This window comes from Miscanthus floridulus, chromosome 14 (assembly GCF_019320115.1).
Source record: "Miscanthus floridulus cultivar M001 chromosome 14, ASM1932011v1, whole genome shotgun sequence".
NCBI lineage: Eukaryota > Viridiplantae > Streptophyta > Magnoliopsida > Poales > Poaceae > Miscanthus > Miscanthus floridulus.
This window is the reverse complement of record NC_089593.1, coordinates 29,122,529-29,138,788: the sequence shown is the minus strand read 5'-3', so window position 1 is coordinate 29,138,788 and position 16,260 is coordinate 29,122,529. Positions and strand designations below refer to the sequence as shown.

Here is a 16,260-nt window from a genome sequence, read left to right as displayed (position 1 = left end):
CCACGGCATTGTTGGAAGCTGGGAAATGAATTCGAAGGACGTAATGGAGCTTGTCCTTAGTTGGAGTAATGAACCAAATGCCAGTGCCAGCACCATTGATGTTGAGGGCACCGTCAAAATACATTATCCAATGCTCGAGGCAAGCAGCGGGGATGGGCTCTTGGATCTCGGTCCACTCAGCTACGAAATCAGCCAGCGCCTAAGACTTAATGGTAGGCCTTCTTCTGAATTCAATGGAGTAAGTGCCGAGCTCGACTGCCCACTTGATGATGCAGCCGTTGGCCTCTTTGTTATGGAGGATGTCCCCTAGAGGAAACTCGGTGACCACGACAATCTTGTTGTACTTGAAGTAATGGCGGAGCTTGCACGACATGACCAGAATGGTGTACAACAGCTTCTGAACCTGATGGTAATGAGTTTTGGACTCATTAAGAACCTCATTGATGAAGTAGACCGGACATTGCACCTTATAGGCATGTCCGACCTCCACGCACTCAATGACGATAGCTGTGCTGACGACGCGAGAGGTAGCAATGATGTAGATCAATAGGGTTTCGTCTGGTAGAGGCGCTGTCATAATCGAAGGCTTTGTTAAAAACATCTTGAGTTGCTCAAAGGCCGTATTAGCCTCCTCCGACCAGGAGAAACGCTTAGAGGCCTTGAGTAGTTTGAAGAACGGTAGTCCTTTTTTGCCAAGGCGTGATATAAAGCAGCTGAGAGCAGCCATGCACCCTGTGAGCTTCTGTATATCCTTTACGCAGGTTGGCCGTTTCATATTGGTAATGACGGAGACCTTGTCAGGGTTGGGTTCGATACCACGGGCGCTGACGATGTAGCCTAGGAGTATGCCGGATGGAACTCCAAAGATGCAATTTGAAGGGTTCAACTTCCATTTGTATCTTTTTAGGTTGGTGAATGTTTCTTCGAGGTTGGCGATGAGACTGTCGGCGGTTTTGGACTTGACGACCACATCGTCGATGTAAGCTTCGATGTTGTGGCCTATCTATTGATTAAGGCACATCTGAATGGCCCCTTGGTAGGTTGCCCTGGCATTTTTTAGTCCAAAGGACATGGTGGTATAGCAATACACACCAAAAGGCATGATAAACAACGTTTTGGTCGGGGCGTCCTCCTTGAGAGATATCTGGTGATAGCCGGAGTAACAATCGAGGAAGGAGGGAGTTTGTAGCCGGCGGTGGAGTCAACAACCTCGTCTATCCGGGGCAGACCAAAGGGGTCTTTAGGGTAGTGTTTGTTGAGATCGATGTAATCAACGCACATTCTCTATTCTTTATTCTTCTTTTGAACAAGGACTGGGTTTGCCCGCCACTCAGGATGATACACTTCTTTAATAAATCCGGCTGCTAGGAGCCATTTTTTTTCTACCCTAATAGCCTCCTTGTCTGGCGTGAATCGTCGGAGTTTCTGCTTGATCGGCTAGGCGATCGGCAAGACATTTAAGGAGTGCTCGATCTTCTCCCATGGTACCCCCGGCATGTCTGCAGGTTTCCAAGCAAACACATCGGTGTTGGCACATAGGAAGGAGATGAGCGCGCTTTCCTATTTGGGGTCAAGATGAGCCCCAATCTTGATGGTCTTGGTGGGGTCATTGAGGCCAAGGCCAACCTCCTTCGTTTCCTTAGACTTGGTGGAGGCACGCGGAGGCTCCAGCGCTGGGATCTCCAGGTCGTTAGTGGGCGCCGTCTTGGCGTCGTTGACCATGCTGGCCATCTAGATGGAGAGGTCAGTGGCTTCGGCGAGGGAAAGACTCTCTGTTTCGCAGGCGTAGGCGATGGAGAGGTTGGCACGTAGAGCTAGAACTCCTGCAGGCGAAGGCATCTTTAGTACCAGATAGGAGTAGTGCGGTATGGCTATGAACTTGGCCAGAGCTGGCCAACAAAGTATGGCGTGGTAGGTGGTATTGAAGTCAACGACGTAGAAGTTGATGTGCTCGACACGGAAGTTGTTAGCCATGCTGAACTGTACTAGGAGGGTGATCTCTCCAAGGGGTTTGGATGCCCTGCTAGGTACCACACCCTAGAAGGAGTCGGAGGGAGTGAGGTCTTCTATTCCAAGGTCCAACTCCTTTAGAGCTCCGGTGAAGAGGAGGTTCAGAGCACTTCCGCTATCGACGAGTACTTTCTTGAAGAGTACTTTCTTGATGGTTGCATCGAGAATGAGGGGGAAACTCCCTGTGTAAGGGATGTCCACCCACTGGTCGGCCCTATTGAAGGTGATGGGGACCTTAGACTAGGGGCGATAGCTGGGGTTGGTGATAGCGTCTCCTATGTTGACGACGAGCACCTGGCGGGCGGTGAGCTTTCGATCTCTACTGCTCTTGGCGGCGGCGAGGCCCCAAAAAAAGTGGTGACCACTTTGTCATGATCCTGGAAGGCATTGTTGCTGTCCCTAGGTGGTCGGCGACCCCTGGCTCCGTTTTCATTGTCGTCGTCCTTCTTCTTGGTCTGGAACTCCTTAGCCAGGCCAAGGCAGTCCTTCATCTTGTGCTTGCTATTCTTGTAGAGGGGGTATGGGCCCTCGAGAATTTTCTTGTCCTGCTCATCGTAGTTGCATTTGGCGTGAGGTTCGTCAACGGTGGCGATGATGTTGTCTGGTCGGCGGCGGTGATATTAACCAGCTCTGGACCCTTCCGGTCGATCATGACCACTGTCCTGATGGTGGCCACGGTCATCGTGGCAGCGGTCACTGTGGCATTGTTTGTCGGGGCGCTCATCGCTGCGGCGAGGTGGGCGGTGAGTGCTCGCATCCTCATTGAAGCGAACTTTGGCCTATTCAGTGTCGGCGTACTGATCGGCTGTCGTGATCATCTCGCCAATCCCCTTTGGTGGCTTACGATTGAATTTGGAGCGGAGGTCACGGTGATGGAGTCCTCGGATGAAGGCGGTGATGAATTCTGCTTCCATGATGTTGGGAATAGAATTCCTCATCTCAGAAAAACGTCTGATGTAGCTATCGAGGAGCTCGGACGATTTCTAGTAGATGCGATTCTGATCGAGCTTGGTGCCGGGCCGAGTACACATAACCATGTAGTTGTTAGTGAAGACCTTCTTCAGGTGTTCCTAAGATCCGATGGAATCTAGGGCAAGGCTACTGAGCCAATTCATTGCAGTTGGTGTGAGCATGACGGGAAGATAGTTTGCCATGACACTGGTATCTTCCCCGGCAGCGCGAACAGTGGTGGCATAAGCATGTAGCCACTGTGTGGGGTTCATCCGTCCCTCATAGGGCTCGACCTCGGTGATTTTGAAACCATGGGGCCACTAGAGTGTTCAGAGTGCTCTCGTGAATGCTCTAGGCCCTTCGGGATCGTCGCCGTCATGATCTGTAGCATTGCCAGCGTTAAGTGGCTAGAGGGTTGCGTCCGAGTTACCAAACTCTTGCTCCTATTCTTGACGTTGGCATACTTCCTCTTCATGGAGAGAGAAACGGTGCCCATCGATATGACGTCGCGCATCCCAAAGATTGTTGATGTGTGTTCGGACATCTTGGTCGACTTCTTGATCATGTTGGCGAGGGTAGTCGATACGGTCCCCCCTGGCTTCCCCCTAGAGGGGTCGTCCATCATCACGACGCTGGTCGGTGAAACGACTTCTACCGAGGCGGCGATTAGATCTTGGCACGGTGGATCGGCGATTCAAGCTTGTCGAGTAGGAAGGTCCCAGATCCTGGTGAATCTCATGGACCTGGCAGTGTGCAACTTTGGGCATTGCAGTGACCTTGGCGACCTCTAGAGTTTGCTCGAGCCGAGCAAGCTCGTTAGCGGCCATGACCAAGTTGGCACTTGGGGTCTTGTAGACGTCGTGGCCGTCGACACGGACGAATTCGTCGTCGAGGTTGCGGCGGAGTGGGCGTGGCCTCCCTTGCAAGTCGAGCTATTCATCGTTGCGAACAGCCTCGGCTAGCACAATGGTGGCCTCAGTCGCTCAGCGCTGCGCACGGTTGGCATTTCTGTTGACATGAGCCACGCGGTCCTCCTCAGTTTCTCCATCCCGCGAAGGGCTGTCGACGCTGACATAAAAAAATCCCGCCCCCACAAAAGGGTGGGAAAGGAGGTTGGACGGCGGCAGTTTTGGTGACGGTCTCCATAGAGCCCTAGGACTTGGAGTCTAGATTTTCCTCTAGGATGGTGTGGAGGGATGCTTCGGGACATCAGCCGATTTGTAGCATATTGACAGTTGGCGAGAGCTGGTCAGCGATCTAGTTGGCGAGAGGATAGATGTCTCCCACCTGGTCGGCGAATTTACCCCTTATGGCGTCCTGATGGATGGCGGTCGTAACCCCTGGAGTTTCCTGATCAGCCTCCGATAGACCAGAATTGGAGGGTGGTCGGCGCTGAGCCAGAGTGGTCAGAGCCGATTCCGCGATGGAGAGGCAGCCGACGAGCTTCTGGCCAACCTGATCGATGGATGCGATCAGATCGTCATTGTTGATATGCTTCCTCGGGTAGCGGGGGAGTAGACGGCGAGTTGTTGGTGAAGATGACCTTGGAAGCGGTTCTAAGATAGGATCTGCTGTTGCAAGTGTTGGTGTGAACGGTGCAGGATCGATCTACACCGTCTCGATGATCTCTCCATCTCCGTCAGCATTGATGACCCAGGAGATCGATCCGACTATGAAAATCTGGCCGGGCTTTGGGGAGGACGAAGAGCCTGCAAAACATACCATCTTGTTTGTCATAGAAACAGCATGCATGCCCCTACCTGCCATGCCAACTGTCGACAAAAGATGCTCGGTAGTCCTCCGAGGGGTATCCCACGAAGGTAGATTGATCGGCAGAGGTGCGCGTAATCAAGATCAAGAAGACAACAGAGACACAAGAGTTAGACAGGTTCGGGCCGTCAGCACGACGTAATACCCTACTCCTGTGGTCTGTTGATTTGTATTGGCTATCCTATGATATTGCGTGTGTTTTGATAGGGTCTCTGTCCGCCTTATATAGTCTGGGGGGTAGGGTTACAAGTCGGTTAGATCTAGGATATAACCGGAAAGTAATAGCAGATTACAGGAATCATGGGATCAAACGTATCCTAACAGATCTCGAAGTATCTTCAAGATATCGCCCTTGATGTCTTGCGATACACACCGAGCAGTGCTGTGCGCCATGGGTCTTCGTCTTATGGGCTGGACCGCCCCTGGGAGCGCAGCCCGTGTAGTCTGCTGTGGGTATCCGGGTCGTACCCCCACAACTGGATAACCCAGTTTTTTAAACCAGTCATCCAAAATTTCTTGCTAGGGTCGGTGGCTTTGTATGTCTCTAAATTCTTGCATAGGTAATCTTGAGTACTAGAGACTTTTCAATGCACAACATGCTGCATCACCCTTGATAGTCCAACATATACCTATGTACTAAAGGATAATTAATTCCTTTGAGCTTATTTTTTTTCACATATGTCATTTCTTCTTAACGTCTCCTCTTAAGGGATGAAACCATCCTTTTCCCCATTCATTGAGTAAATCTATCTTGAGCACATTACTTGAACAATTTCAACACATACAAATTCAATAATTTAAAAAATATAAAGAAAAAAAAGAAACAATCAAACTTGTCTAGTAGGCCTCATGAGCCGACATTGCAAAAACGGATCAGTATTGCAAAAGAAACAAGCCCGCATCCCCAAAAGAAAGAAAGAAGCCCACGTAGAAGGTGAGAGGAAGAAAACTAAATATTACACCTTGGTGGAGGGAAGATTTCCCATTAGAGAAACGAAGGCACGCCGTCTAGGCGACCCCTCAGAGTGTCCACGTATGTTCTATTTAGTTGGTGTGTTAGATAGAAATTCCATGACTCAGATGAAGCGCGTCACAACCAGCCTTCCTCCATGCATTCGGTAGTGGACAGATGAAGCAAGTGGACGCATTCAATCAAGTAGATGAAAAATTGAATGACCATGCATGCAAGGACAATATAAACTATAGATGTACTTTGCATGCAAAAAGGTACTACGGTAGGGGGATTTACATCACTATGCTTTCACGTGTCCTTTATATAAAAAATTACTATGATAGGAGGAATTTACATCACATGTGCCTTCTCCCTTTATATTAATGAATTTACTATCAATAGATACTAGGCAGTAAATTTCCATGCATGCACGAGTGTCTCCCTAAGCTATCCAGAAATTCACTCAGTAAATTTAAAAGCACTCGATATCTTTACCTACGCAGAGTAGGTCGAAAGCAGGTGGACACATTTAATGCCTCCCCTCCATGCTACCATCAGATAAAAACAAGTCGGGCAGGTGGACACATTTAATACCTCTCCTCCTTACCATCAGATAAAAATGATTCACCGACCATACAGGAACATTTGTACTCCGTCGGGTCACTACCGGCCCGCCGCACCAGCTGAGGGTGACGGCCTCCGTGCCGGTGGCAGCTCCAGCGCCGGCGCCAGAGGAGCTGCGGCTGACGAACCTCGATTGGATCGGAGACCTCATCGAGGGCAGCTTAGCCAGGGTTTGCAAGGCATGCCATTGCCGCACCGGCGTGGTCTTCGCGCTCAAGCTGTCGTTCGACCCGGTCCCGCTCATCGTGGAGGAGACCGAGGTGCTCCGCCGCACTGCTGGGGCGCCGCACGTCGTCGACTTCCACACCCTGCTCTACGGGCCCAGCGGCAAGGGCGCCTTCGTGCTAGAGTACATGGACGCCGGGTCTCTCGGCGATCTCCTGCGGCGGCGCGGGGGGCTGGGAATCTCGAAGGCAGTCGTCGCTGAGGTGGCCGCGCACTGCATCGTGGGGCTGGCCCAGCTCCACTCCCACAGCGTCGCATTCCTTGACATGAAGCCCGACAACCTCCTCGCCAACACCCGCGGGGACATCAAGATCAGTGATTTCAACCTTTCCAGGATCCTCTACGGCGGCTCCGGCGAGCGCCTCTAGGTCCCCATCACCGGCGGCACTAGGATGTACTTGAGCCCCAAGCGGTTCGCGCCCAATGCCCGTGCCGGGCCACACGGCGCCATGGTGGCAGATGTCTGGGGCCTCGGCGTCACTGTCCTGGAGCTCTTCTTAGGGCGACTCTCCCTCTTGACTGGAGTACAGAAGTCGTCTGTTGAGGAGCTGAAGTAGGCCATCTGCGACGGGGAGCCCCCGTCTGTGCGAGAGGATGCAGAGGCGTCGATAGAGCTGCGCGGGTTCGTGGTGGCATGCCTGCACAAGGAGCCGGCGCGGCGCGCCATGGTGGCACAGCTGCTCTCACATCAGGCGCGACGTGGAGGCGTCAAGGCGTGCGCTGCGGGAGATCATCGTGGACACTCTGTAGACTGTAGTAGGTTAAGGAGATGCAGTTGGTCTGTGTAACTTGATTATTGATATTAACTGTGTCTCCTTGCTGATTTGACTGTACTTATATATATATATATATATATTTTTTTTTACAACCGGTTTCCATTCAACTTGAATGCAATTTTTTTTGCTAGCAACTGGACCTGGATGCATTGCAAGAATGATTTTTTTTTCTCGGTCACGCGAAAGATTTGTGCATTTTTGTATTAAGAAGAGAAAGCAATGTTTAGTACAATGGGTGGGCTCTAAAGATGATCAACAAAGCATTTGTCCCTCCCCACTACCCTGAATCAGCCAGCTGACTACTTGCTGGATTAAGCAACCCAGGCCTTTAGCCCCGGCTTCGACCCAAAGCCCAGCTTGGTGCCTGATCAACGCCAGCAACTCTGGCAATTGCGTAGCTGCTCCTCGGAAGCATCTCTCATTTCTTTCCTTCCATAACTCCCAAGCGATCAGTGCAAATATGGAGTCTGCACCTTGCTTGCAGCTAGGGACATTCTATAAGTGCACTAACTTACCTGCCGTGTGTCATGTAACCAAAGACATACTGATATATATAGCTGGTAGACTATTCTAATGCCTATGGACTACTTTTCTGCAACATTGTGGTTGCTCTTAGATTATGTTTTCGATGGTGTTTTAATGACACGACTAGGTAAACAGTAGCCTACTCACAACATAAAAGCAGGCAACCATGTGGCATATATAATGTGTCTGCTGGTTGTGCTTGGCAAGATAAGAATCGGTAGGCATGCGAAGTTGTAGGAGGAGCGGGCGTCTCTGCGCGTGTAAAAAATCTCTGCATGTAAAGGAGAGGCATTAAATGTGCCCACCTGCTTTCGACCTACTTCGCGTGTGTAAAAAATCTCTGCATGTAAAGGATGGCATTGAATGTGCCCACCTTCTTTCGACCTTCTCCGATCATAAAAAAATATATTGCCATGCATGGTGTAAAGTAAGTACTATTAGTTTAGTTATAGAATATGTCTCTCGTGAATTTAGCTGGAGAGATGTGTGGTAATACTATGATCCTAAAAGTCATGACCTGTTTTTACTTACTAATAATACATTTTTATTTTTTTTGAACTTACTGATAGTAAATTTCTATTTGTATAGGACAACAAGCATTAAATATTTGTCCACCTGCTTACACCAAAGTGGTGGACGATGGCAGTAGATGGCCTGCAGTACATGCTCTTCTCGTTTATCCACCTACTGCATTCAATGCGCATGTGCCCACTTGGATGAGTTGTTGGCTCATCTACCAACGTGAATGGTTGAATGCATGCAAGGACAACAGAGTGATTCATCTAGGCCGTGCAGCTTCTATCCAACGTATCACTCAAATGAAGCTTACGTGGACACGCTAGGAGGCTGCTTAGGCGGTGTGGCCTCAATATGAAGGCACGCCGTCAAGGCAGCCTCCCAGGGTGTCCACATATGTTCCATTTAGTTGGTGCGTTAGATAGAAATTCCATGACCCAGATGAAGTAGCGCTTCCATGACCCACATGAAGTCGTACCTCCATGCATGACCATGCATGCAAGGACAATATAAACTATAGGTGCCTTCATATCTCTCCTTCGTGTGGAGCCACCGCTGCCAAGCGTGGAAACCTCGCCTTCGAGGTAGAGAGGTAGGGCGCCAGCACACTGCCGTGCTGGGGTGTCGCCGTGCCGCTATAGGCCATGAGCCGGATGGACTGTGAGCGGTCGTGGGCAAGCGGCCGAGGCCGGATGGAGGACCATCGGACCACCAGAGCCGAGCGACGCTAGGGTTCCCGATGCATGGGGCGCAGCGGCGCTTCGGCATACAACAGTGTCGGGGACGGGAGGTCGACGACGGGATTGTGGCGGTGGGAATGCGGTTTTTTGTTCATTTGAGAAAGGATGTGGTGGGATTTGGTGATGCGCTGACGCGCCGGGCCTTCGCGAGTTGCTGGTGGGCCGGATGGGAATAAACCGCGTCCATCTGTGGGCTATTTTGATGAGTACGATGGCAGCAGTGTAGAATCTTATGTCTAGAGTCTTTTTAGGATAAAAAAAGAACTTTGCTCTAAAATACCATATATGTGTATACATGCTAAATTTTTTCTAAAGATGTTGGATATGGTCGAGACTACCCAATCGTAGTTGTATGTATATGCACCCCTAGCTTTGTTAGTCAAACATTTGTATATTTTAAACCATTGATCTCCATCAAAATTATATAGATTCATGCCACTATTTATTTGGTGATTCTAGAAATTGATTTTATTATTATACAGTGGAGGTAATATATTTTTAAATTCACTATGAGAAATGATTTCATAATATATAATTCATATATTGTGAAACAAAAAAATATTTAATGATGGTAAAGGATCATAATATTTGACTTAGAACAAAACTAATGTAATATGTCAAATAGATAACAGAAGTACCCTTGCGTCAGGAGTGAAGGTGTAACACCTCAAGTGTTACGAGCTCACTAAGCACTGAGATTATGACCTGAGAGATAGATCTATTAATATAGTGAGTTAGTTACGTAAGTGCCTATATGTGTTAATGAAAAAAATCATAATACGAAGAGTAGAATAAGTAGTTCTAAACATTGGCACGGAAGCAATTTTTATAAATAAAATAAAATATAACTTGTATTTAGTACTTGAATAAAATTTGGAGCGCAAGTTTAATAGATGAAAATGCAACTTTTGTTTCGGTAAATAAAAGTCGTTCGATAGTATTTTGATAGATCATGTTTGTGCATTGTAGTGCACATATTGCTTGGAGATACGCCATCCATAGGTGTCATGCGTGTCATATGGTGCACGACTGACTCATTCTTGTTCTGGAGTTAATGCTAAACTGTGGCTTTGTGCTTCGTGTCGCCTGTGGTTCATGCCTGCCATGACCCGCGTCTCCCCGTACTCTTTTTTGCACTCTTTGTCGGAACCTTGTCCTATAGCCGTATTAGTCATTAATGGCCTCGGACATCACTCGTGAAGGGACCATGACGCCTAAGAGGAGGGGGGGTGAATTAGGCAACTTAAAAATTCTAACTCTAAACTATGGCCTCTTTTTCTAACCTTAGCAAAACCTATGCAAAAGATAAACTATCTAAATGTGCAACTATAGTTTTGCTAGTGTGTTGCTATCTCTACCGCAAATGTAGTAAAGTAATCAATGTAAATGCGGAAGCTAAAGAGCAAGGTAGAGATATGCAAACTCCCGTCGACGACTCCAGTATTTTTACCGAGGTATCGAGAAGCGCGCAAGCTTCCCCCTAGTCCTCGTTGGAGCCCCTCGCAAGGAATCCCTCGCAAGGGCGAAGCTCCCGATCAGGTAACTCCGTGGATAGCCTCGGGCCTTCCCCACGTGCAAGTGGGTCTCCGACGTGCCTTCCGGCAAGCCTCTCCTGGATGCTCCCCGCTGTCTTCGCTATCAAGTTTCTGGCCAAAACGCCGCGGGCCTTGTTCCCTCCAGTACACAGTGGCGGCCACACCACAAACTCGGTTGGTGTGATCTCGCAAGACTTCAAGCCCCTCTGATGTACAACACTTGTGCTCGCAAGCACAGGGTAGCAGGAGGTATGCAAACCTCACTAAACACTAGGCCTAAACCTAGAGCAAGCGCATAAGCGGTGGTCTAATCAACCTAAGCACTTCGCAAAGCACCTACTCTAATCACCTAATAAAACACTAAGCACTATGCAAGTGGAGATCACTAAAATGGTGTATCAACACCCTTGGTATGTTTCCTCAGCTCCACACACCTCAAATGGCCGGTTGGGGGTTGTATTTATAAGCCCCACTAAGAAAGTAGCCGTTGGGGTCGAACTCCTGCAATTCTGCTACTGACCGGATGCTGAATCGTCCTGACCGGACGTGTCCGGTCGTCCCAACCGTTGAGCTGGCAATGTGCTGATCGGACGCTGGCCAGCGTCCGGCCGCCTACCACCGGACGCATCCGGTCCTAGATTTGCCGCTCTAGAACCTTACTGTACTTGATCGGACGCTGCTGTCCTACGTCTGGTCGGTTGCCGCTAGCGTCCGGTCGCCTGTCTACCGAGCCACTTGCCCAACGTCCGGTCGCAGCGTCCGGTCGCTTATCCAGCGTCTGGTCCAGTGTCCGGTCACCACAGTGAGCTCATTTCTTCGCGATCTTGCGTACGGCTTGGTTCCAATCTTCATGCTTGGACTTTGCTTGATATCTTGGGTCTTCTCTTGTGCTTCTAAGGTCTTTCTTGAGGTGTTGATCATCGGATCATCATGTTGCCTTCGTCCAAGTTACGTCTTGCACCCTATTGAACTACAGAACAAACACTTGCAAATTCATTAGTCTAATTTAGTTGTGTTGGTCATCAAACACCAAAATCCAAAGTAAATGGGCCAAGGGTCCATTTTCGTTACAATCTCCCCCTTTTTGGTGATTGATTCCAACATGACCAAAGCAAGCAAATAATAAGAATTTGGAAGTTAAAAACTACCTACTTGCTAGGATGCAATGCAAAGGGCAAGTTTATGTGATACTTAAAGATACCAATTGAAATCATATATGATATTAAGGGATACCAATTGAAATCACTTGTACGATACCAATTAAAACTAAATGAAAGCTTATCTTGCCCTTGCAAAAAAAAATCCCCATGTGGCATTATGGATTCCTACAAATTTTACAAATACTTAGACTAGTCCATAATCCACTTTCCTCCCTTTCTCGGACCATTACCACTTGTAGACATCAACTTGATGCTTGCCTTTGGTCCTTCAAATTCTCCCCCTTTGGCATCAAACACCGAATAGGAAGACATTAGTAGCACAAGGGAGGGTTAAATTTCGTGATCCTTTGTGTATAGAGTGAAATGGATCACAAAATTTGACTCTCACATTATATAGACTAAGCTCCCCCTAAATATATGCATACATATGGTAGAAAGCAAAGCATATGCATAATTAGCAATTTATTGCACAAGAGAGTTTAATCTATATAATGCTTGGAGAAAGCATATAAATATGAAATGAAACCAACATGATGATGCCAGTTGAAGAATGATGCTTAACTCCGGGGACTCCAATTTCCTTACAATGAGACTACTACACATGTGATAGGTTTGAAAAATTGATACCATTGAAAAAGTGTTAGTCTCAAGGCATCCAAGTTGTAGAATTACTCCCCCTAAATATGTGCACACAAATGTGGAATATTTGTAGGATTTGTGCACATTGATTTTAAAGTCAAAATACAACTTGAAGATGATATTTGTGAGAAATTATCTACAATTTGGACTTTGGCACATATTAGATAGACAATTGTAAGACAAGCTATGTGCCATGCACCTAAACAATTTTAAACCATGTAGGTTTGCTCCAAGGGTTAAGAATGAAACTGAGCAAGCCTACCATAAGATATACCTAATGTATGCATGACAAAATATTTAAGCATGTAATTGCAAACATAGGCATGAAAGATAACTAGATGCTTTAAAAATATACCAATTGAAAAATAATATCAATTGAAAGCAATGCTATTTGAAGAAAATACTAATTGAAAGCAATAACATCTAGTTACCTAACATGGAAGGGGAATTTGGGTCCATAGTATTCACTGACCCACTTGACAATGGCTTTGTCCATCATGATGCACCCCATGAAATGCACCCATACTTTGCCAAGTCTCCAAATTCCCCAACGTCTGATGGACTTCTCACTTCCCTTTCGGGATCCAAACCTTTTTGGTACTCTTCATGTTGGAGATAATTTCCTTTGGCACCCAAAAGCGTTTGACCCCATTGTTGGCTTGCTTATTCACCTTAATGGCCACCACCTTGTCATTTTTCTTCTTCTTCAAGAGATAAGGTGTGGAGGCCTTCTTGTCCACCTTGTTGGTGTAGGTGTTGGAGAGCTTGCTTGTTTGCTTTTTCTCCTTCTTCTTTGCTCCTCCCCCATTCTTCACCTTGCACTCATAGGACTTGTGACCTTCCTTGTGGCACACGTAACAAACCATAGTTTGTCCTTCATCAAGCTTCTTCACTCCCTTGATGGTGTTATCTTGATGAAGTTGGGTTTGCTTCGCCTTGCCTTTTACTTGAGTCAAGTCCTTGGTGAGGCGAGCTACTTCTTGCTTATGTTGCTCATTCTCCTCTACAACCTCTTGTGTGCATGTATCTACAACAACTTTCTCAATACAAACTTGGTTGCACAAAGGTGAGTCTAAACATAAATTATTATAAGAAGTAGATGCATCCTTTTTAGACAAGTTAAAGATAGAACTTTTCTTTTTAGATGCCTTGGTGGGGGTTGTGCTAACGGCTTCAAGATTGGCAACTTTATTAGTTAGCTCATCACAATGTTTGCACATGGTTTCCATTTTAGCAAGCAAACTATTATGCTTCTTGTGAGCTAGCTAACTTTTCTTTTAATTTTTCATTTTTCTTTACAAGTTGCTCATCATTGATTGTGCATGCATTTGTTGTTGCACTAGCCTCAAGTTTCTCAATTTTAGTAGATAGTTCAACATTGAGATTAGCAAAGTTCTCATATTGTTCAAGCAAGGTTTTGTATGTTTTTTGTGAACTATCTAGCTTTTCTTTTAAACTTTTGAGCTTCTTTTGTTGACTAATGCAAGCTTTAGCATAATTAAGATTTTATTGCACAATTTCATGATAAGAAGGCATATCATCATCACTATCACTCTCACTAGAGGAAGAGCTTTCGTTACCTCGTGGCATAAGGCACACACGAGAAGAGCTTGATGATGAGTGCTTGCGGCCTCACCTCTTGTGATGGGGTTCTTCTTCACTTGAAGAATCATCCCATGACCTTATTGACATCAGAGCTTGATTCTTGCACGCCTTCTTCTTTGTCTTGGGTGTGGGCTTGTTTGGACAAACTTCCACAAAGTGCCCCAACTCGCCGCATCCATAGCATCCTCTCTTTCATTGCTTATTTCTTTGATTTGTGAAAATGAAATCTTAGCTTTGGATGGGCACACCCTTGACATTTAGCCTTTGGATCATCTTCTCCACCTTGTTGATAAGTTTGATTGATTCTTCATCAAGGTCGGAGGTGGAGGAGGAAGATTGATCATCATCACTTGAATCTTCATCATCATCATCGTCATCTTCTTCTTCATCTTCACTTGAGGAGCTTAAGCTTGAGCCTATCTCAACTTGCTTGCCCTTCATCTTCTTTTTCTCGCTACATGCGAGAGCCTTGCCTTTGCTTGATGAAGAGGCTTCTTCTTGACCCATCTTACATGACATTTCAAATGCCACTAACTTGCCAATGACTATGCCCGGGGTCATGTTGCTCAAGTCCTCCATGTTGTGAAGGATGGTGATGATGCTTGCATATTTCTTTTGTGGTAGTACGGAGATGATCTTCCTCATGATGTCTGCATCATCTAGCTTTAATAATCCTATAGAATGGAGCTAATTGATAATTAGATTCAAACGAGAATTCATATCACAAACAAGCTCATCATCATTCATAGTAAAGGAATCATAGTTTTGCTTTGCTAGACAATGTTTTTGCTCATGGACATTGCTTGTGCCGTCATGGAGCTCTTGGAGTTTTAACCAAATTTCATGTGTCGTATTTAAAGTGAATACTTGGTTAAAAACATCCATACCAAGTGATTCAAACAAGCAATTTTTAGCTCTAGCATTGAAGTGCATTTCTTTTTCATCACTCTTTGTGGGTTTTTCGGGATTCTTGATGGGTTTCATCCCGTCACGAGTGACTCTCCATACACCCAAATCAACCGCCTCAAGGTGACAAGCCATTCTAGCTTTATAGTACGGGAAGTTAGTGCCGTCAAAGTGCAGAGGCCTAGCGGTATCCATCCCAACCACTCTAAATAGCGCCGGCTCAACGGCGGTTAAGCCAAAGGTCCAAATTGAGCCAACCGGCTCTGATACCAATTGAAGGGACCGTGACGCCTAAGAGGGGGGGTGAATTAGGCAACTTAAAAATTCTAACTCTAAACTATGGCCTCTTTTTTTAACCTTAGCAAAACCTATGCAAAAGATAAACTATCTAAATGTGCAACTACGGTTTTGCTAATGTGTTGTTATCTCTACCGCAAACGTAGTAAAGTAATCAATGTAAATGCAGAAGCTAAAGAGCAAGGTAGAGATATGCAAACTCCCATCGATGACTCCAGTATTTTTACCGAGGTATCGAGAAGCGCACAAGCTTCCCCCTAGTCCTCGTTGGAGCCCCTCGCAAGGAATCCCTCGCAAGGGCCAAACTCCCAGTCGGGTAACTCTGTGGATAGCCTCGGGCCTTCCCCACGCGCAAGTGGGTCTCCGACGTGCCTTCTAGCAAGCCTCCCCCGGATGCTCCCCGCTGTCTTCACTATCAAGTTTCTGGCCGAAATGCCACGGGCCTTGTTCCCTCCAGTACACGGTGGCGGCCACACCACAAACTCGGTTGGTGTGATCTCGCAAGACTTCAAGCCCCTCCGATGTACAACACTTGTGCTCGCAAGCACGGGGGTAGCAGGAGGTATGCAAACCTCACTAAACACTAGGCCTAAACCTAGAGCAAGCGCATAAGCGGTGGTCTAATCAACCTAAGCACTTTGCAAAGCACCTACGCTAATCACCTAATAAAACAGTAAGCACTATGCAAGTGGAGATCACTAAAATGGTGTATCAACACCCTTGGTATGTTTCCTCAGCTCCACACACCTCAAATGGCCGGTTGGGGGTTGTATTTATAAGCCCCACTAAGAAAGTAGCCATTGGGGTTGAACTTCCACAATTCTGCTACTGATCGGACGCTGAATCGTCCTGACCGGACGCGTCCGGTCGTCCCGACCGTTGAGCCGGCAATGTGCTGATCAGACGCTGGCCAGCGTTTGGTCGCCTGCCACCGGACGCGTCCGGTCGTAGATTTGCCACTCTGGAACCTTACTGTACTTGATCGGACGCTGCTGTCCTGCGTCCGATCTGTTGCCGCCAGCATCCGGT

General features: G+C 47.2%; 1 pseudogene; it reads left to right on the top strand.

Annotated features, from left to right (window-relative positions):
• Nucleotides 1–352: 352 nt before the first annotated feature.
• Nucleotides 353–7,282, top strand: LOC136503270 (mitogen-activated protein kinase kinase 9-like; annotated as a pseudogene).
• The last annotated feature ends 8,978 nt before the right edge of the window (nucleotides 7,283–16,260 follow it).